The following is a 23,140-nucleotide window of genomic DNA, read 5'->3' on the forward strand; positions in this document are numbered from 1 at the left end:
TTGTGCTTCCAGGATATGTCAGGGAAGTTGAAGTCCCCCACGAGAACCAGCACTGACGATTTCGCAACTTCTGTCAGCTGCCTGTAGAACTCCTCATCCGTCTCCTCGTCCTGGTTCGGTGGTCTGTAACAGACCCCGCTGGGGTCTGTTATATGGTCTTTTCAGTTTCATTTCTACACTTTTCTACAATAACTACATGTAACAAGGTAATTTAGTGTCCCTCCATATACCTCATAGCTTAATGTAATATTTTTAACTTGAAAATTGCATTGGATTTTGTTATATGTTATACAGAAATGCATAATGCTCAGTACAGAAGTATGTCAAATGTGTAACTCCTACACCAGTCTGTATTCACACCAATAATGCATTTTGCCTTAATTTCACATAAAGAAAGATACAGAACAAAATGTAAAGAAGCTTATACAGGACAAATATGTCAGCTTTTGCTTCTCTCCAAGGCCTGCAAGCAAAAGGATATCTACAGAATATTTAAGCAAGCATTATGGATGTTGTCAAAGCATCACACGTGCTTATAGGATTTCTAACTAGGCAGAGATGCAAGATATAACTCTTGGCTGTTCAGTGTTAAGTAAAAAGTCTGTAGCACCAGAATTCTGGTTTTGGCATCTACCTAAAATTGGATTATAAGAAATATATTGTTATATTTCTTCACTCAGATCTACTTCTAAAGTAAAGTGGCTTACCCTTCGTATTTGCTTCTATGCTTTATCCTGGAAAATTATATTCCACAATTTCAGAAGAAAACACATGGTCAAGAAACTGGCACTAAACAGTATTAATGGTCTGTTTGCATGTCCCATCCAATAAATTTCAAAATTAGAGGGAATGTTTACCCATGGGAACAACTTAAGAAGGGAACTGGGACATAGACGGCATATGAATTTTGCTGAACAAAAAATTCTAACTCAGCCTTTGAGTTCAGAATTTTCTATGTTTCCATGTTCTATTTTTTTCTATGTTCTAGATCTGGCTATATCTCCAGATTCTCCAAACCTGGATATACCTCTAGATTCTCCAAAGACAACCTTTTTTTTTTTTTTTTTTTTTTTTTTTTTTTTTTTTTTCCCAGTGATTGATACAAACAGGCATTGGATAGGACAAAAAAAAGTCTGCTATGGAAGTATCCTTGGAGACGGTAACAGCAGAAAAGGCAGTGAAGGACACACAGAGCTACTGATTTAAGAAAAGTATCATCTTACGAGCTGGGTTATATGACCTTTGTTGGAAGTTTTCAAAATAAAGCAATCAGAAAAGGAGCACAGATAGAGCAGTGAGATGGAGTTCCTGGTACTTATCAATTCTTTCAGTCTCCAGCAGCTATGAAATATGAGGTTCAACCAGTGCTAAAATGGTATTAGCAGTAGGACTATGATTTGAGCAGTTACAGAGGTAACCTAACTATGATGAGAAGCTACTAACATAAAATGGCTGCTAAACTCTGACAGGAGAAAATGTCTGCCAGCCTGGGAACTCTGCCTGGGAACTTGGTCTTTGCTACCTAGGAACAGGATGTAGGAACCAGGGAGCAAAGTGGGAATTGGTGTAAGAAATAAAATTTTGTTTAAAGAAAATAAGAGAAAATAAGATGCAACAACATCTATTATTTATTTCAGAAGGAAGGTAGAAATGAACAGCATGTGGTGGTATCCTAATCCCCCTTTATGTCTCAATGGTATAAAAAGGGCCTGGTTTTTACCCAAAATGGAGCTCTTCTAGCTTCTTGTACTGCATGTGCTTCTCTATATTATATCTCTATATTATTTTTGAACAGGTTGAGCTTTCACTTGAATATCTGGTTAACTCCGTGACACTGACATCGGACTGACCCTTAAACTTTGCAGCACTACGAATCGCATAGATGTGTATCAGCTTCAAAGTGAGACTCTCTCCATTACTTTGGTCTCCCTTCTGGGCTAACTTCTAGAGGGAATATTGGTCTCTGAGATCAGTTTTATTGGGCCATCTGAGGACACTATGACCTTGACTTGCCCCCTTCTGGGATTGATTAAATGTGATCAGTACCAGTGATTTTATGAACATATATGTCTGTAAGTATATTAGTATAGTCTTAATAAGTATAGAAGTGACAAATATGTTCGTGATAGGTATAGTCTTGATAAGTATATTTTCAAAATATTGCTAACTTTGTTATTATTAAATATATTTACAACTATAGTATTATTGATAAATTTGTTGAACCTGTCATACTGATTCATATTTGCTGCTATATTAGGGATTTTACTGTTTCTAACTGTTGCTAGCATTAATTGCTTCTATACCTTTAATATCTACTACTATATTTTTTTCTAATAATATTTCTAGTAGTTTATTATCTATATATATTTGTCTTATTAACCTTAGTATACTTGCTAGTGGTGATTTGTGGTGATCTGTAATAAGCAGAAATCTTTAGCAAATAGAACCTCCATGTCCTTGTATATTACAGAATCCTTCAAACCCACTGTTGTGTTCTCTATATATACATACAGGCCAGGTAAAACCCCTTTGGTTGTGATGCATCTATACAGCCATTTCACTGATTTGGCAGCTCTAGCTGTGGGAGAAGGCTTCATTGGTCATTTGGTCAAGTATTCAGTGACTTTCACTGTTTCATATTGGACAGTCAAGACTGTAAATGCAGAAATTAAGTTAGCCAATTAAGTTTAGCTTCTAGTGAAACTCTTAGAGTTGTAAGCCTCTTGGTGATTTTATTCATTTTTGACTTGGCAACAGCTGGAGAAAGTTTATGTATCACAACTGTTTTCTACACACTAATTCGCTAATCATTATTGAACTGGGAAGATTGCCGGTAAAAGTGGTAATTTCTACAGCTGAAAATAGATTCATGTAGTTCATGCCCTAGTTTTCTTTGGTGCAGTGGTGAATGTCACACTGCTATGCTGTTTTGTAAATGGCCTGATCAAATGCATATGATCAAGAATATCTTTTTCTTCCTAGGAAATTTTCATTAATCTGAAGCATGGTCAAATGGTTGAAAAGCAGTGATTTGTATTCTAGGAAAATTTAGATCAGGTAGTTTCCTTGGTACCTTGTCTTTTAAGTCTGCAGTCAGAGTTAAGAAAAAGGAAAGGGGCCAGGAGAAAAATACGTAATTACTATTTTCAATGTTCAGCAACTTGACTAAAAAATAGTTTATTGTTGGAAAGCAAAATAAAAATATCCATAAAAACAATGTGGAGTATTTCCAGCTTTGGTGTCACTTGTTTGTAGAAGTCAAAGTGGAAAATGTGTGACTTGATAACAAGAGGTTGAATTTCCCTGATTTGAATGCTGGGATTGGATCTTAACTGGGAAATAATCAAAATCTCCTGCTGCCTTAATAGCTCAATGGAGTTCTCTAAACCTTTATATTCTATTCTGAGAAGGAAACTGTTTAACACAAAACATATTCTAAATCAAATAATACTAAAGGAACTTTTGTCCAGTTTGAATCCAATAGCAAATAACAAATTTAAGTTTATTGTATTAAAATCTGAACAGTTCTTAAAATGTGAAAAATTACAGACCTAAATCTCTGAGAAGAGAGCTTCCACTTTGTAAAAAGAAATAGTAAAAGCAAAATAAATGTTGAATCTCTTATCTCCTTTAGAGCTAGTTTTCCTGCTGTAACACCCTATGAGAAGCACATTTTCAGGGAAAAAGGAGAGCAGACAGTTCTTCCAGGCCAGTAAAGGAGAATTTTCCATCTGCAGAAAAAGCACTGAAGACTGGGGACTCAAGATGGATGTGAAAAATTCAGATTTTCAATAAGACATTCACTCGAACTTAATAAGATCCTGCAGTCAGCAACAAAACAAGGGGATCAATGCAAGGATTCAGAGTGTAAAAATATTATGGCCAGATCAAGAAAATATCGATAGCTGCATTTTTCAATAGCTGGGAAGGGGAATTATATGTGCATTAGGACAGAGAAGACACAATCTGATCAAATACAACCATTATAAAATATTTACTTGCTTTTGTCCTCTTCTCACCCTAACAACTTCATCATCTTTTCTTCAGCTATCAAAAAACCTCTAGCCAACTGAAAACAAAAACTAATTTATGTAGGATCAACGGGGCCCAAACAGGACGATGAATGACTTATACTTTCATCATACACCAAAATTAAAGAATGAAAGGACAGCTTTCTTTATAACTCTTAAGATCAACTCTGAAATGAATGCTGAATTGAATCTTTGCTATAAAATCTTGGGGAGACTGAAATGTATAAAAAAGTGATTTTTGTCTCTTAGTTCTGCAGGTTTTGGAGTAGTTTCCATAAGATTTTTTTTTTTTTCTGAAAAATCATATCAATTCCTGCTTTGCTTGTTGTGAGGGTGTTTGTTTGTTTGTTTGTTTGTTTTTGTTACACATAGAAATGAAAAACAACATTATTCTTACAGGTAATACAGATATAATAGGGCCAAAAAATGAAAATATCAGTTAGCAAATGGTAATACCAATCTTATTTACAATAGACCACAGCATGATTTTTTTTTTTTTTATTTACTGGATCCTGAATACTGGCTGATATTGACAGTAATTAATTCATCAAGAATAATGCTTGTAATAAAGAGTGCAAAAGAAAATATTTTCATAACCATTCAGAATACACATAGTTATTTGGAATAGACATAAATTAATGTTGATGAGATTTCTGCCTTAACAGGACAAAATTTTGTCTTTTGGAGTTAAGATCCTCCCTTACAGATCCCTAACCTAACAACAACCCAAGAAAACATCAAAGCCTTGCTTTGAGCAGGATGCCAGCGAGATGACCTTCTGACAGCCTAAATTATTCTGTGGTTCTATGATTCTAACTGCCCTACATAGAAACATGTTTTCAGGAAATCACAGGCTTAACGAACATTAACATTGATATAAGCTCCCCCCAAAGATGTTGGTTTTTAGAGTTGAAATATTGCATTGCTGATGCATTCAACCAAAACTTAAAGAGAGCCCAGGAGCCTTCAAGTAGGTCAGAATACTTGATTCTCTTCCTAGTGCTCTCCTTCTGTGTCATTCTGAAGTGCAGCTACTTTGATCCTATCTTATATCTTTGATTTTTCTGAATAATAAACACTGCTTTGAAAAATACCCCCTATAGAAATGTTTGATGCTGTTGTACATATTTCAGCCCTTCCCAAATGTTCAATTCTAATTCACTTGAAAGAATTAATTCAAAATAATTGAGTGCTACAAAGACATGACTATTTGAAGAGCCTATGTACAGTTAATGAATCCCAGTATAAGATTCTGTGCTGTTTCACATACATCATCACAAGACAAATGTAATTTTACTTGCATTGTTCTGCTGTGGAATGGCAGTGACACAGGACTGATTTTAGAAGGTCTTTACTTTTCTAAGTATAAAGAAGGTGGCCAAATGAAGGAAATTAACCTGTTTGAAGGCACTGCCAACTAAGTAGCAGATAAAAGGTTTCATGACACAATGGAGATTTTACATGGTTAGATGACAGAAGAGATTGCACCGTAATAGACCTTTCTTTCTTTAATTTTTGAAAGACAGAAAGTCTGCCTCCAAACACAACAAGAAACAAATTGGTTTGGAAAGGTGGCAAAAGTAAAGCCTAATTTGGGGGAATCTCTCTGTACATTTTCTGTGTTACATATTTCAGTAATTAAACTGTGAGACAGAGCTCTGGGAAAGGATGTATTTAAGCAATTGGATTATTCTGGGAGATTACCAAATATCCCCGGATGAATGCCACAAGACAAAGAAGACCCACTTCTGGAAAACCACAACATGGGGTCTGGGATGAGAAGTCCAGACAGAAAGACATTCATTATAACAAAATATTTTGCACACATAGTGTTTCCAAGAAGTTACTGTCACAACTGCTAAAACCATGTTCCCTGTTTCTAGTCCAAATTTTCTCAGCTTCAGTTTGTAGCCACTGGTGTCTTCTGTCTGTCTGCTAAACTGAAGAATCTTCTAGAGTTTCTACTTTTTCCATGCCCCATTTTTGTATTTAAGGCTCCTTAAATTTTTCTCTACAAACCGAAGTGTATAAATCTCCCAAGACTTACTAATAAAGCATATTTTCCAGTTCAGTGGCTCTTCTCTCAACTCTTTTCACAAATTTATCAACATCTTTTAAAACTGGCATTTCTATAGGCCCCATTACCAGACCATGATATTTCAGCAGGAGCAATATCAGTGCCAATCACAGAGACATGTAATGTTCTTGTTCATTCCCACAGCATCTCCCTGAAAAAAAAAAAAAAAAAAATCTACCCAAAGTTATATTTAATATCTCATTTTTACAAAAAAAAAAAAAAAGAAAGAAAAAAAAATCTTAAATTCTAGTGTGCTACTGTGTAAATCCACGAGGACCCATGCTAAATTTAATGTCACTGCTCTGTTTGTCCATAATTTCTGAAAGAAACACATGTTCAAACCTGGAAATTTTCCAGGCTTAGATCACTAGAAATGTATTGATTTAGGATGGTGGGGATTAATTAGTATATTAAAAAAAAAAAAAAAAAAAAAAAAAAAAAGGAGAAGGGATGGCAACAATTTCTCACCTCTTCCCTGTCCCTTAGATCACAGTAAACCCTCCAGGATAAAGGAGTACTATTGCTAACTGAACTGAAAAATACCCGCAACTCTTCTGATCAGCCTAAACACCATGTCTCCATGCATACATATTTCATCCCTCTCTTTGCTTCGCAAAGCAGCACGGTCTGAGAATCTTGCTGACCACAGCTGTTAATGCCTTGCTGCATAGCACTACCCCTATATCATACAGCCAGTCCACACCACAGAAAGAAGGATACTAACACACCACCTCTCGGGTATTAATACTGGCCTAGCAGAGAACTGAGTATCAGTGTGGGGGAGAGAAAGGAGGTCACAAAAAACACAGCGAACCACAGGGTGGTGTAAGGAAGAAAGGATTTGGGGATGGAAATACATGAAAATGACACTTGTTGCTAGGGAGGAGATATAACACATGCCACCCTGCATATGTTGGAAGAAATCCTTGTGTTTTATGGAATCTGTGGGATGACTGATGGGTGCCTTAGGGAGAAAAGGCTGGAGAGGAGGAGATGGAGGTATTGCCTGCAGTGTCTTCACTAGCGAGAAAGTATCAAAAGAGTTCTGAAAACAGTCAGCTTATTTTTGACATGCCAAAGTGGTCTTATCCTCTTTGACGTTTTCACAATACTGCATACACCTATAAGGTGCAGATCTTTTCCCACATAGCTATATGAGCTGATCCATTAGATCTTATTTAATTTTGGAATCAAATTTTTCAGTCAGCAGGTTTTTAAAACATACTTGATAAAATGCTGTATAAACTAACACGGTGGATTAAAGACACATTCCACCTCTGATGTTCACTTTTACAAATGTACTGCCACACCATACAGGTTTCTTTCCTGTTTCTAGATTATGGTACAACACATTGCTCCTCTCAAGTGCTGAACTTCCTCAATCTGTAGAAACACAGAACGCATATCAGTGGGTCACCGTTCCTTAGTCTGTTTTGTTCTCTCCTACATAGTTTCCAAAGTAGTGAAAAGAAATTTACTCTCCTCATTCTGCTGACATTTAGAAATCTGGTGCCACATTATTTTTCATATATTTCCAAGTTCAGTCATGCTGGGTGAACCTTTTATCTTTTAAAATGTTAGAGGTGCAATCTCAGAAATCATAAAGCCAAAGGAACAGCGCTTGATGACTCCTAAATTGCTAGTATTTAAAAGTTTCAGAATAACATTCCAGGATATTTCCAAAATTCACATAATAGTTTTCAATTACTATTCTTCAATCCAATTTTCAGCTCACATGTGAGGAAGTTTGATATAGTAGGATAAAGCTATGTCTCAGGAGGCGGAAAAAAAAAAAAAAAAATCCTTACATTTTTCCACCTCATGAAAAACAGAACAGTAAAAGATGCAAATTAGTTTTCTCCACATTAATCTCATATTATTTCCGTTTGCTTTAAAGAACCTTCTATATCCTTTTAAAACATCACAAAGTTTTAAAGTGGCTTTGAATACATGAAAATAGCTAAAATATATAACATCTGAAAATTAAGCAGAAAAGTTATTTTGTTTTTGTTTTCTGCAGGGACTTCCTTCCCTCAATTCCCCAGTCCGTTCAAAACTGCTGTGGAAAACAATCTTTCTTTTTGACGATTCTATTATAAACTCTATCAAAAGGTATTTAATGCTCCCACTGAGTTAGGCTTCAGCTTTCTTTCTCTTTCAAAGGGCCTCCCCATGCACTCTAGCTTTATGCTGGAATGTGTTGTCAGCACAGACTTAAAAGGCTAAAGTGCTGTTTGTGAATAATCAATGCCACCTCCAGCAACAGGCAGAAAATGCTACTAGCCAAAAGACACCCTCCCATCAGCCCTGATCCCGATTCTTGGAGGAAGGTGAGCAGCTGGGAGCCTGCCCTTTTCCAGCCACCTTGGCAGCATCACGTCCCATCTCTGATCTACAGCAGCCAGCCTTGAGGGCTTGCTGCCTTGCTGTTCAGAAAGAGAAACTGGCACGAGCACTTTTAAGGAGGAGGCATTCGTGGCAGCTCTCAGCTCCAGGTAGCCAAGGCAGGGAGCAGGGCAAGCTACCTGCCACCAAAAAAAAAAACAAAAAAAAACAAAAAAAAACAAAAAAAAAAAAAAAAAAAAAAAAAACCTCCCTGTATCTTCTGTTGAAGCTACCCCACAAGCCTAATGAGGCTTTAATTGGTTTTAGCATATGATCTGCCTCAAGCAACAGAGGTCAAAACATCAAATGTAATGAAAAGAAGAACCTGCTGTCTCATTTATGTGACCTGAGAAAGGCAGTGAAAACAAAATTACATTTGAATGAGCAGAGGATAATAAGATCTGTGAGTTACAAGTGGATTGGGAATTCTCTATGCCCTGTCCTGATAAGGGCAATTAGAGAGGCATTATCACAATAAAACCAAGTGTTCTTCAATAATCAGGTGAGAACTTCTAGTGAGCTTGCTGGTGCTGACAGATCACAGTCCAAAGATGGCAGAGGCACCACCTGAATAAACATTTTATTTAAAGAAAGAGAATGTGATCAGGAAAACACATTAGTTTAATGGAGCCCTTTAGGAAAAAAAAAATAAAAATAAAAATGGACCAACCATGGAAATAATGAACAATATGATGAAAAATAAACAGGATGGGGAAAAAATATCTTAATTAAACAGCGAGGGAAGACAAAGCAACTGTTACCATGAGATTACCTTCATCTTTAGTGGGGACTGTTAGTGTTAGGTTAGAGGTTGGACTCGATGATCTTGAGGTCTCTTCCAACCTAGAAATTCTGTGATTCTGTGATTCTGTGATATTTGGTGCTGAGCAGAATATGGATTGTACAACATTTTGAGTTACCTGAGAAACAGCTATGTCTTGGCAGAGTGGATCAGAGAGTGCTCTTCCCGCACCTATTTTCAGTATGAAAGAGTTTGTTAATTTTTATTTTATTTTTATAGTGACTTGGAAAGAGGGATAGAACTAGTCATTGAATGATTATATATGGAAAACTCAAATTCTTAACTGTCAACAAAACACAGGTGGTTTAAGGAAACCATCAGACAAGTGCAGTCAGCAAAACATTTTCAACGTCAAGATACTAAAAGTAGAGACATTTCTGCAGCCTATGGCAGCTATACAAAAATTGGCAGATGATTTCTGCCAAAATTAGCATGCTAATAAAAACCATACTGAATCATCTCTTTCATCAGGTATCTATTCATCTTCACAGTTTAAGTCAAATTAGGGCTCTTGGGACACCATTCTCTATCACAGGGCACAAGTGTCTCTCAGGGCACAAGTTGCTCATTCTCTCCAGGAGGAAAAATAAGGCCTTAGGGATCTGCATGCTGTTTCATGCTGCTTGTACCCTTTTGCAAGGTTCTAGCTTTATTATCTATGTGGTTTTCCGTGGCTGTGGGATTACTTCTTTAGTTTTGCAGTCTTATTTACAGCTCCCCTCCCAGCCTCTTCAGAGAACCTGAGACCGTTCCATGACTAGCTGTTACTTTCCCTACCCAGATCCTAATGTGAGATGGACAAGGGTAAATATTCAGATCTGAGTTTCCTGGGGTTCCCAGCTTTCAGACTCAGGTTCCAACTCTAAATGTTGTGTGTCATGAATACTCATGTATCATACTCTTTGTGATACCTAAGCTATGTAACCAATTCTATTTCCTTACATATTATTCACATGAGAACCATATGTGTGGTAGAAGAACTAAGCATAAATTTAAAATGAGAAGAAATTCAGTGCAACAACTGCTGCAACAGGTATTGATATTTCAAAGTAGGAAAAAAAAAAAAAAAAAAAAAAAAGGCCTTTGCATGTAAAACATACCTCTCCTTTGCAAGGTGAAAAAGTTCAACTCAAGTATTTCATGAAGCAGTTTCTTTATCAATAGTAGGCCTAATAGAACACGGCAGTTGGTTCAATGACTGCAATAACAATGAACACTGAATACACCTGTCTTGAAGAATCACACTAAAATGTAACACGTAAGAGAAAAACAGAAAGAAATGAAATGGGAAGGTGAAAATTCAATGTAAAATAAAAATCAGAATTAAGGGTGATTTTCAAGTTGTTAGAGAGTCAGACAGGAATCTTCAGAAAATAGAAACCAACTTTTATAAAACAAAAAGATGACATTAAGGAATGTGACAGGAACAGATCCAAGCTAGAAGATTAATAGTAATTTGAAAGACAGTAACTAAGAACACAGAGAATAAAAGACAGACTTCACATTTTCAGAAGCAAGAAGTCTTTAAGAAAAATAATGATTCAGATGGACTACCAGGAAAAGGGAGCAATTTCAGAGAAGCTGATGTCTAGCCTTGGAAATCTCTGTTTCTTCTGAGTAGTTCCTTACACCTCCAAAAGCCCCATTGATTTCAATTTCTGGTGTCCTAAGGAACTCCAGTGGGAAGTACAATATAAGGTGATTATCATGAGCTAGCCCTAATAATTTGTTTTCTTCAGTCCTTAGAGTTTAATAGAACAAGCTGACAGGAAGACATTTGTGCAGAGAATACATATTAATTGCTGGATTAAGTATTTCTGGTTCTAAGATGTAGCACTTCTGTTCCCAAATATTCAGTCATTATGCATTTAACATTCTTGTTAGCTTTGCAAATCATAAAATAAATAGGAAGACATAGGTGAACATTATATTAATTTTAGAAGGATTTTTAGCTGAGTAATTTCTAAAAGAATAAACTTATCACATCAAGGCAACCGATTAACTTTGAAGTTATTACTTTTGAACAGATTACTGAGCAGCAGTTTATTGAGGTGTGATTGATGTATATCTGTAAGTCAGATTTGGGGAAAATAATGATATTTGGCTAAAATTTGGATTTTATTTATAACAACACTAATCAAACTATTAAATTGAATGTGTTCTAAAGTGAGGCTTTTACATCAGGAGATAAATAATGGCATAACTGTAAAAATTCTATTGTTAAGGATCAGTCATTATAACTGCTGCTGTTAATATAATTCTCTCTGAGATTTTTTGTTTTTATGTTTTTGTAATAAGACCAATCAAAAATGCATAATATGCACCAAACTCTCTTCCTTTCTTCCCAGAATATAACAAAGACAAAGTAACAGCACAACAACACATGAGCAAAACTTCTGGGAGGGTTTGGAAGAAAGTTCATAAGTGCATTAAAGGCCTTGCACTGGAATTACTAATAATAAACTCATTCTTAAACATAATGGATAATCCCAACACACTAAGCTGCAAACTAAAACAGAGAGAAAAGGCTTTTATTGTGGTCTAAAGAAAAAAAAAAAAAAAAAAAAAAAGAAATAATTCATAGTGGGTTTTATACAAAGGGTTATTGTAAATATAGAAATAAAAAAACTCATTTTATTCAATATGAGAAAGGTATAGCAGCATGGGGAAAAGTGCTATAGCTGGAACAGTGGAAGAACTGTAGTAACATAAAACAAAAGCTCAATTTACATGAAGGTCAAAGTCTCATTTTTTTCTGTGCAACCCAACTTTGTGATTAGTTTCATAACTGGCTTCAGTACACATTAAAATCTCTCCTAATAATCATAAACCCCCCTACCAATAGCCTTTTTAGTTGTGATTCAGATGGTAATATTGTCTGTTCTTTCTTCCAAGATCCTTTCATCATTCAAAAAATCTTCTTACTCTCTTACAGCAATTATTTTTAATCAGAAATTAATGAAATAAAGTATAGAATTGCTTTACCTCACTGAGCTTTTTAGACTATAAATGTGTTGTGTGAAATGAACAGTGGTCTCTCCTTCCGGTTTAGCCCTTAACATAAATAAATCACTTAGGTAAGCCCATGAAAACGTTAGAGTTCACAAAAGGAGCCTCCTCCCACTCTGACCTTTGCCTCAGAGAAATCTAGGAAAGTCTAGACAAAGATACCCCCATCTGCCTTCAAGGGAATGATTTATAAGTATTTTTCTGAGAAGTCCTGATCATGCTGAGATGCTGAGATTCAAGAGTAAATGAATAGTCCTAGGCTGACTCTGTGATTTAACTATCCTTTTTTTTTTTTTTTTTTTTTTTCCTTGCAAGAGTAAAATTCTAAGAACCAAAGTGCAAGAGACAGAGTCCCTAACTGAGTCTGGAACAACCTTATTGTAACAGATCTTGGGAATCTTCTCCTTTTCGCTAGCAAAATATATAAAATATAATAAAGTTCTTATGTATACAGATAACTTCCAACTGATTTAATATAAGGATAATGGCTGACCCTGAAAACATATTCCTGTGCTTACTGTGAGAGAGTTAACATTGAAAACAGAAATCTTTGTACTGAAAAATTTACTTTGTCCCAAGTCATAATGCAGTAAACCACAATAATGAGTATTTATATTAACATTTAAAACATAAAATCACAAAATATTCAATCTGGAAATTTAATTGGTTGGAGATCATCTGCTCTACCATACCACTCAAAGCAGGACTATCTTCAAAGTGAGATCCAATTCTGAAGTTAGATCACATTGTTCAGGACCAGAACATGGTCTACACAGTTAATTTTTGAGAGGCACCAATTCATTACAAGATATTCCACATATTAGGAAAATTCTTTCTTTCATAAGTGCCTTTAGCTTCTAGGAGAGCATACTGTAGTTCTAAAACAGGCAAAAACTGAGTAATGCATAAAAACCACACCATATTTCTGAAAGATGCTCTGCACTCTGTCTGGTTGTAGTATGATATTTCAGGATATTACCATGTTTTAAGCAAACTCCACCTAGAGTTCTAATGACATGTCCAGAAAGTTAATCCTTCAGCTACAAGAGAAGATTAATATTATTTATTTAATATTTTTATATCTTAAATTGTTGCCTCTGTGCTATTCCACAAGTTTAATATGTGCAATTAGGTGATTTTTCCCTATTCCATGCAGGCAGACAGCACCCAAGAACAGACATAGGTCCTCACAGTATTCTGCAACATACAAGTCTTATGCTAAGTACAGATATCTGAGGTGCCTTTGAATGAACAGGTCTTAGTGAGCAGTAGATACTAAAGTAGGCACAAACATATCCACAGTTCTCTCCCTTTACATTCATTGCCTGAATTCCACTTTGATTCTGAGATCTTTTAAAACACAAAATCAGTAAAATAAAAGGGATAGATATCTTCTAAACATGAGATGTTTCATGATGAAAAATAACATCTGCAAGTTACTATAAACCTCCTGTGGTACAATTGAAAAGCTTGATTTTAAATCCTTTTGACTTCCCCTTATTGCTTTTTTTTTTTTTTTTTTTTTTTTTGTCAGCTGTATAATTACTAGTTCTTAATGCATGCAATCAACATTTGTTGCTTTCAGTGAATTATGCTTCATATCATTGTACTGATCACGTTATTGCTGCTTCTGTTTTGCTCGTATTGACCAGGCTTGATAGGAAAAAAAAAAAAAAAATGTTTCAGGAAGAGGTCTAATCTGCTGCTGATTTAAGTGTAAGTTTGAATGCACTTTCAGGGCAATGTCAAAGTTTGGATCCTATTATTCATTTACAGTAACAGATTTTCTGAAGCATAATTGTAATAAGGGCCAGTTCACAAGCAATTCAGTATGATTGTCAACAGTTTCCATACAACAGACACTTTATATTATCACAGATGAGGCATTCTTCATTACATATGGCAAATTATCTGTTTTTGTTTCTAAATTGTAGGTCAGCATCCCCAAATTCTACTAATGAATTTATTTTGTTGAATTTTAGAGAACAATTGAATGAAAGCAAATCCAGTTCAGAACTGAACTGCTGAAACAATTTACGTGGAAAAGACAGACTATTAAATATTATTGAAGTGTTCCAAAGATATTTCAGCAACAAGATAAAAGTTTTAAATGAAGTTTAAGGTCTAGGGTAAGAAAATGCAGAATTTAGAAGACAAAAAATGTTTTCTTTACACTGGGTTAACAACTCTTTTACCATTAAATTAACCACTGGAAACAAGTGTAGTCCCCATATTTTATCTGTGAGGGAAGCCAGAGAGTTATGGAGTGTGCAAAGATGCAGTTCTTGACTATATGGCATGCCAAACAACAGAATAGCTGAATACATAGCAAGAGGGGTAGCAAGAGGGATTCATAAGAGGGAGTTATTCTGGATTTCATCTTGGTTACTTAATAAGAAAATTCATCATGATTCTTTCCTCTCTTTTTCAGGTGGTCTTTGCATGACTTTTTAACTTCATTTCCTATTTTGGATTTTGGAAATGAATAATTTTATTTTCTTCTACTTTATCCAGGCCTGAGTTATGGATACTTTCCAGATGAGTAATAAATAACAAATTATTCCACTGGGGTAGTCTTGAATATTAAAATATTTGGATGACTCTGGAAGAGACTTAGAGCAACCTACAGAGACCTAGAGTCTTGATAACTAAGACACTAAACTGATTCATGGTTTGGTTTGGAGGCTGCAAATAAGAGATCTTTTCCAGTGTCAGTTTAGCCAAGTAAGCCATATCTTTTCACAGAATTACATAAAATAGCTGTAATAGGTTCAACAAGCTGTTACCCTAACCCAATATGGTGACCCCCAAAATAAGCATCATCAGATGTAGAGAGAAGGTATAAGATTAATGTAAGATATATTGTGATAATTTTCCTTGTACAATGTAGAAAGGTGGAAGGCTGTTCCTCTCAGCTTTTTATTCTACTACTTTCTCTAATTGCATTTTGGATCTATGCAAACTCTTTGCATTCATAGTATGTTAAAACAAAGTGTTTAAGAATGTGTGGTTTGAAATAGTACCTCCATCTGCTCATTAATAACTTTCACCTAGTAATTCACTTCAGCCCCACATAAATTATGAACAATCTCCCTGTTCAATTTCTCTGTGATTTTGTAGACCTTCATCATCAGGTCTTTTACAGGATACTGAGTCCTGGTTTTCCTCTCATACCACTCCACAGACTCATCTCATCCATATGAATTTTCTATGTATCTTTATCCTTTAGATAACCAGAAACATTGTTCAGTGCATCGGTAGTTTTTGAGTTCACATCTGTTTTATTATCTATTCAGTATAAAATAACACACAACAAGGAAAGTAATAAATTAAACAGACAAATATATATATAGAAAAAGGTGAGCAGTAGCAAAGTTGTTTGGCCAGTGGTTGATGACCATTAAGGGAACTGCTCAGGCACAGCCTTGAGGTGAATCACCCTGAACTGTGTAACTGATAAGGGAAGAGACATAATTATCATGAACACTACAGAATTTTTCAAGGGACTTGCGTGAAATTTCTAATGGAATTCCATAGGGAATTTGTGGGATTATGTAAAATTTACTGTGGGGACTGAGAAGCCTCCTGAGTCTGGAGTGCAGTCAGGGGCTTCATTGGCTAAGAAAGAGGATGTTGGGGTCCCAGATTCCACTGCATTCAACAGTTACACAGGATCCTCATGCGGTTTAACCCAACAGGCAGCTAAGCACTACACAGCCTTTCTCTAACTCCCCTACAGTGGGACTGGAGAAATAACTGGAAAAAAAAAAAAAAAAAAAAAAAAAAAAAAAAAGTAAAACACATAGGTTGTGTGAAGAAAAATACAGTTTAATAGGGCAGAAAAGGAAGGTGAAATAATAATAATAGTAATAATCAAGAATCACAGAATGGCTGAGGTTGGAAGGGACCTCTGAAGATTATCTAGTCCAAACCCCTTCTAAGCAGGATCACCTAGAGAACGTTGCTCAGGATGGCATCCAGGCGGGTTTTGAATATTTTCAGAGAAGGAGACTCCACAACCTCTCTGGGCAGTCTGTCCCAGTGCTCTGCCACCCTCACAGTAAAGTGCCCTCTCATATTCAGCTGGAACCTCCTGTGCTTCAGCTTGTGCCTGTTGCCTCTCATCCTGTCACTGGGCAAAACTGAAAAGAGACTGGCTCCACACTCTTGACACCCTCCCCTCAGGTATTTATATATAATAATAATAATAGTAATAATGAAGAAATGTATATACAAAATGAGTGATGCACAATGCAATTGCTCACCACCTGCCAACTGATACTCAGCCTGTCCCCAGGCAGTGACCACCACCCTGGCCAAATCCTCTCATTTTTGTTATTCAGCACGATGTCACATGGTGTGGAATATCCCTTTGATTAGTTTGGGTCAGCTGTCCTGGTTCTGTCCCCTCCCAGCTCCTTGTGCACCCCCAACCTCCTCACTGGCAAGGTAGCACGAGAAGATGAAAAGTCCTTGACTTAGTGTAAGCACTGCTCTGCAACAATAAAAATATTGGTGTGTTATCAACATTATTCTCATCCTAAATCCAAAACACACCACACCAGCTACTAGAAAGAAAACTAACTATCCCAGCTGAAACTATGTGAGATCCTTAACAAGAACAGTTTATTTTAATTTCAATTACTCTTTTCTGAATGCTAACAGACAGATCAGATCCCAACATTATCTGTGTAAAAGGTAAAGTTTTTTTTGTTTGTTTGTTTGTTTGTTTGTTTTTGTTTTGTTTTGTTTTGTTTTTCCCTTCATATCTTGCCTGTATCTTTGCTAAGTTCCACCAGCCATCCTATTTCTTTCAGTCAGTCAGCATTGCAAAGCCCTTCTACAACTCTGCAACAGGTTTTCATTTTTCATTCTCTGAATAACTTCAGGCATCTGTACATTGTGCTTTACTGAAAAAGCTGACCATCAATTCCAGTTCTCAGTTATTTATTTATGCAGTTATATTCTCTATCACATCCAGTTTCTTTAAGCATCTTTTGGAGTCACTACTCAGAGAAGGAGATATCAACTGGATTCTGCTTGTTCACGTTGCCAGTGATTACTCCAAACAACTGACAGATTAGTGACAGGTTTTGTAAGAGCCCTAGTGGCACTCTTTGTTACTTCATCTCTGGCAATGTGAAAAAACAATAATGGATAATAATCCATAATAATGCATAATAATCAGAGGGCCATACAAGGCTAGTGAGTTTTCTAGTAAATTTCTAATAGCATTTCTCTCTGATGAAAAAAGTTGCCTGTACCATAGCCATATCTGTTGTTTGTTCAATAGCAAGCTCCTATGGATACTGCAAGATAATTTTTATTTATTTTTCTCAAAGTTATTCTACTACATAGAGGATCAATTTAACAATGGAAACATCCAGTTTTGTACTGCCAATTAAAAACAGCAAAAGAGAATATGTAGCTCACCATTTCATTCTTCATGAGCAACATACATTTTATAGTTGTTTCAGTCATTTTTGTCTAGTTGCATTTCTTTTAGCCCACCCTGTATTGAATTTCACCTTGTGCACTCCTCCTATTACTTTTTCCATTCTGTTGCCTGTAGTCTTGCCATTACTTTACAAATACTTTATACACTGGTGTGTTTAGCTGACCACTGCCTGTCAGATAGTGCCTATCTTTGATTAGGCACTAATTGCATTGCAGCCCAGTCATTGTTGTTTTAAGTGATAGTTCTGTCTTTCCCATTGATCTCGTATTTTCTGTTTAATGATATCACTTTATCCAGTGTCACATTTAAATTACTCTTTGTTTTGGTGGTGGTTTTATTTCCCTTTTAAACTAAGCTCCATGATCAGCCATCCTTTAGTCTGGCTCCAGTACTCCTATGGCTGAAACAACTGCTGCGGAGAAGTTAATATAAATAGAAAACTTGAAATAAGAAACTTGAAAAAAGAGGTTTTGAAATACAAATATTGGTTAAGCTAAACACGCTGCAAAAAGATGACAGTGTCTTAGAAAAGTGAAGGGTGAATTTTAGCAACTATTTAAAATTGTGAAATTTACTTTTCTCAAGATAGAAAGAGACTTTCACAAATAGAATACTAAAGTTTTGATTATTTATTCTTTATTGCACAGGGTGAGAAATCTGCATAATGAGGATTAACATGAGACATATTATTCCATATTATCTGAGTATTTTGTAATTAGGAGGTACTTGAATTAAGGACTAGGCCAACCACCAATAAAGTTAACAAAAATGATTCTATTGATTTCAAAATATATATTGGTCCATAGTAGCCAGACTCTAGAGTTTGATATAGCTGTCAGTGAATTTACTTTTCCTATGAACGCTGAGAAAGGGGATTAGAAGCCAGTTTAAAACACATCTCAGCTAATCTGTTCAATTTAGTGTTTTTAAGCACATGCATGTCTCAGTAGAGTTATGCACAATATTAAGGATAGAGATTTGCCTCTCCCCTTAGTTTCCTTAAAATTTAGTCATCCTCCACAGGTTTTGACCATTGAGAAATGTATGACTTCAGCAGTACAGTTCAAATATGAATTTTCCTTTCAAGTTTAAAATTTCTTCAAAAATGTTTTAAAAGGTTCACTGTTTTTTGAGGGATCAGGCTGAAGAAAAATCTTTGAAATGAATGACGATACTCCTAAAGAAAAAAAAAAAAATCTCCTTGAGAAATTCTCTCTCTTCAGGTTCCCCCAGAACACTACCCTGAAGTTAAGAGATTTTCTCGCAAAGTCCATGTAGCAATTCTGCCAGAAATCCAGTTCTCTGTTGTCATACTTGTCTTTTTTTTTTTTTTTTTTCCTTACACACACCAGATAATGCTGTGTAGTGTCCTTTTCCCACAAAAGAGGACTCCCTCAGTAAAGAAACTTTTTATATGTTTAAAGTTTTCATTCATTTTCCCAGTCAGAGTTCCAGCATGAGAGAGACTTTTAGACAGAAAACTTTGCTTTGAATTGGAACTAAAGTAAGGTCATTATAGTTTTCTGTCAGAAACACAGCTGACACCTATTTATACTCTAGCATATGTTGTGGGCTAACCCTTTACTGAAAACCCTTAATAAAAAGGTGTGAGAATTCCAACCAGTAAATGGCATGGTTAATTATTTAAAACATATTTTAACCTACTGAGTTATAATCTTCATTAATTAGTTCTGAAAGGTTATTTTTTCTTTCACATGTTTTAGATGTGAAGGGGAATTATCGCTTGTAAAATAAGCCTGAAAGTAGATAAAAGAATTTTAAAGAAAAGGCGAAAAGTAGCAAGAAACCTGATTTTTGGCTTTATGAAGTTATATTTTGGTCCTAAAAGATAGTTTCTGAAGATGACAGCACAAGACAAATAATATTTTCTTCTGCGACAAAACCAGGATTAAGGCTGAGAGAATTCATTTTAAACAGTGTATTACAACCTTACTGCATGTCAAGTGGACACTGAAACGTGTCTTCTGGCTATAAGCTATGCATTTTCTGATACTCCTTTTAGAACAAGAAACTGCACAATATAATGTTTACTGTGATTCTGATACATATATTGCAGGGATTGCTATATTCAGAGCTAGAATATTGAGTGCTTGCAGAAAAAAAAAAAAAAAAAAAAAAAAAAAAAAAAAACACTTGTTGTTAAAATTGGAGTCAGTAGCTAAACTAAACAAAATGCAGTTTTCTCCAGGGAATATCATATTAGTCTATACGTTATTCTAGCCTATCCCAGTTCTGCAATTCTTTAATTTACCCTTGTGATTCCTGCTTCTTGCAGGAATCCAACCACCATAACCTCCCTTTCTCTTCTTATAACCACCCTTTAAACTGCTCCTACAGCCCCTTCTTGCTGGATGGTGAAGATGCATTTAATGTGGCTGGTTCTGAACCATTCAAATACTGATCAGCTTGTTGGCAATGGCACAAGTTAAATAGGCAAGAACGTTTAGTGAGTGAGGAATGGGCAGAGAGGAACAAATTGAATGGAGGCCTCTATGCTCCCCTGTTTTCTATAAGAAGATAAAGGAAAACACTTTATGATTTCTACTGACCGATCAAACAAAAATATTCAGTATGTTCCCAAGTTCCCTGGGAGGTGAGAGAAGATGAGAGAGACAGAAAAACAGTATGATTAAAAAGTTTCATTTCCTTGCAAAACAAGGTTAATGTAATCAATACTTATGTTCCCAGCAATAATGTTTCTAACTAGATGCCAAGTAGTTAAATTAGTTAACTAGACAGTTAAGTAGATGCTACTCCTTCCAAGTAGTCTGTTTTCAGCAGTCTGCAGAATATAGATAGTAAAGAGAGCATCCAAATGCAGTGCCTAACTGTTCTCAAATGTGACATCTTTTGAGGCTTATTGTATTATTACAGCATAGCTTGCCCTAAAGGTGCACATTTGGAGCAGAACTGGGAGAACTCTTGGACACCAATGGGCTTTTTCAGCTAACAGAGAAAGGTATAACAAGAATCAGTGGCTGGAGCTTACAGCCAGACATATTCAAAATAGTAATGAGGCAAATTTTTTAACTGCAGTGGTGATTAACTATCAGAACTATCAAGGAAAGTGATGATATTTTTCCAGTTCCTCAAATCCTCAAATCAAGAATGACGGCTGTGCTGGGACATGAGCTTGAGCCCATTACAATTAGTTGGCTTACTACAGAGCTTAACTAAGTGAAATTGTACTGCTGGTGTTATATTTAGCTCAGACTAAGTGATCTAATGATCCCTGTTGGCCTTCAGATCTATGAACTGATGAACTGAAGCTGAAATAAAAAGTTGGAGTTTGTGAACAGCCAGAATTGATGGAATACAGGATGCTCCAGTCTGGTAGTTGAACAGCAGAGAAAAGAGTGGCTTGTGATGAACTGAAACAGGTTTTATGCAGAATTTTGGGCAGTGCCAAAAGGAAAAGGGAAAAAAAATAAAGGGTTGATCAAGAAAATTTAATTTTAAATCTTTTATTTTAAGAATTTTTTAAAAGTTATTTTCTTGGTGGACAACTATATGACAAAATTTTGCTACTAACTGTAGGCAAATAAAACATTGAAATGAAATATTTATTTTGTAGTTAAAAAAATCCCCATAACAAAAAATATCCAATGAATTTGTGGCAAAATTGCAACTAATCTCTGGCTTTCACAATTTTTTATTTTTTTTTTTTTTGCTGAATATATATACGCATTTTTGAAGAAAATGAATACATTTAGGCAAGCAAACAATGAAAAACATATAGTGAGAAAAGTTCCAGAAAAAAAAAGAGAAATGAAAAACAGTTCCATGACATGTCTTGTTTGAGAATAATGGTAGATTGTCAATTAGAGATTGTTTTAGAAAAACCTATACAAATGGTTAGTATGGCCCCTAAGAAAAGGTTCCTACAGTAGATGAAAACTGAATTTGACTTCAAATAAAATCTCAGTGACATTTCCCACACATTTTCCATGCATATGAAATTAAAGAAGACAGAGGTGAGCAATGGATTAATTTATACTTTTCTCAGACAAGGATAAAATTTTATTCAGATTTACATATTTGTAAAAATAAATTTAAGGAAGAGTAGAAAAACATTACAGCAGAAATGAGACAGGTGATATATGAAGTAAAACGCAAGTGAGAACACAAGGTGTAACACTAGTAACAAAAGGTCTTGTTACTAATGTAACATACATTTTTCTGCTCTAGGTTTTCCACCTGTGATCTTTTCATTCCATAAATATTCAGTAAGTGATTATATAATTAAAATTGTACCTAATGCTTTGACTGACAAATTGCACTCTAGATGTATTAATATTTTCTCATTTTTCTAATGAGAGCTACGCATGCATAAACAGACACATAAATACAAAGTGAATGTTATGATTTTTTTCTTTGCATAGAATAGATCTTCTCAGTAAATTTTGTATTTAGAAAGGCTAATGGGTGCTATTTTTTAATATATTTCATGAAAACAAACAAACAAAAAAAAAACTCATAAAGCTGGATTAAAAAAACCCTAAAGTCATTATATTTTCAGTCTTCTGTGCTTACCCCTAACAAACATTTTTCATACACTTGCTGGGGCTCAGAACAGTCCTCCTCCAAAGTTAAACTCACACAAGTTACGTTTAACTTTGGCTTCCTCTTATACAAGATTTCAACTTCAAACTTTACCTTTCTGGTTCCAAATTCAGCACTGATATTGACTTTCATCTGAGTACTTCAAGAAGCTGCTGCCACAGGTCCCTTGAGACTGCCCTTTCACTCCTTAGGTCAACTTCAAAACAAATTTGAAGAAAAAATACATTTTTTCCTTTTCCCCAGTTCAGGCAAAAAATCAGGCAATGGTGACTGTGCACTGAATGTAACCTTGAATGAAAGTTCACTTACAAGCACTCATAGAGAAAGCTTTCATTTGTTGTTGGAGCTAACTTTTGGTATCTTTTTTTTATTTTTTTTCTTTGTTTGTTTTTTTTTGCCTTTTTTTTTTTTTTTTTTTTTTTTTTTTTCATTAGTCAGATTATTAAATCATACTTAAAACTGTATCTGTAGGGAGACTGTTTCAGGGAATTTTCAGAAGAAAAATACAGTCTTCCGTGAGAGCATTGAGGGAAAGACAGTATTGGGAATATCTTCAGACAATTCCTGTCAGAATTTAATCTGATGCATTGCAGAAATGAATCAAATTATTCTACAGAGGAGTGGAACCTAGGAAATATAGATTTGAGATGCATACAAATGTTCTGCAGTATTTACTACTGCAGAGGCAGTAATCTGCCTGTATTGAACTACATCTCCAAGTAAACTGTGAGTTTAATGAGAGGTCAATCTTAAATGACATTTTAAAAACAGTCTTATCTTAGGAAAGATACCAA

At 35.3% G+C, this 23,140-nt stretch overlaps 1 long non-coding RNA gene across 1 annotated transcript; it reads left to right on the forward strand.

Annotated features, from left to right (window-relative positions):
• Positions 1 to 154: 154 nt before the first annotated feature.
• On the forward strand, positions 155 to 21,230 carry LOC118165101. The gene is made up of 3 exons (XR_004749853.1): positions 155 to 774; positions 17,384 to 17,387; positions 21,217 to 21,230. It is a non-coding gene; the product is annotated as an uncharacterized LOC118165101 (long non-coding RNA).
• Positions 21,231 to 23,140: the final 1,910 nt, after the last annotated feature.

The sequence above is a fragment of the Oxyura jamaicensis genome, chromosome 3 (genome assembly GCF_011077185.1).
Source record: "Oxyura jamaicensis isolate SHBP4307 breed ruddy duck chromosome 3, BPBGC_Ojam_1.0, whole genome shotgun sequence".
In the NCBI taxonomy this organism is placed as follows: domain Eukaryota; kingdom Metazoa; phylum Chordata; class Aves; order Anseriformes; family Anatidae; genus Oxyura; species Oxyura jamaicensis.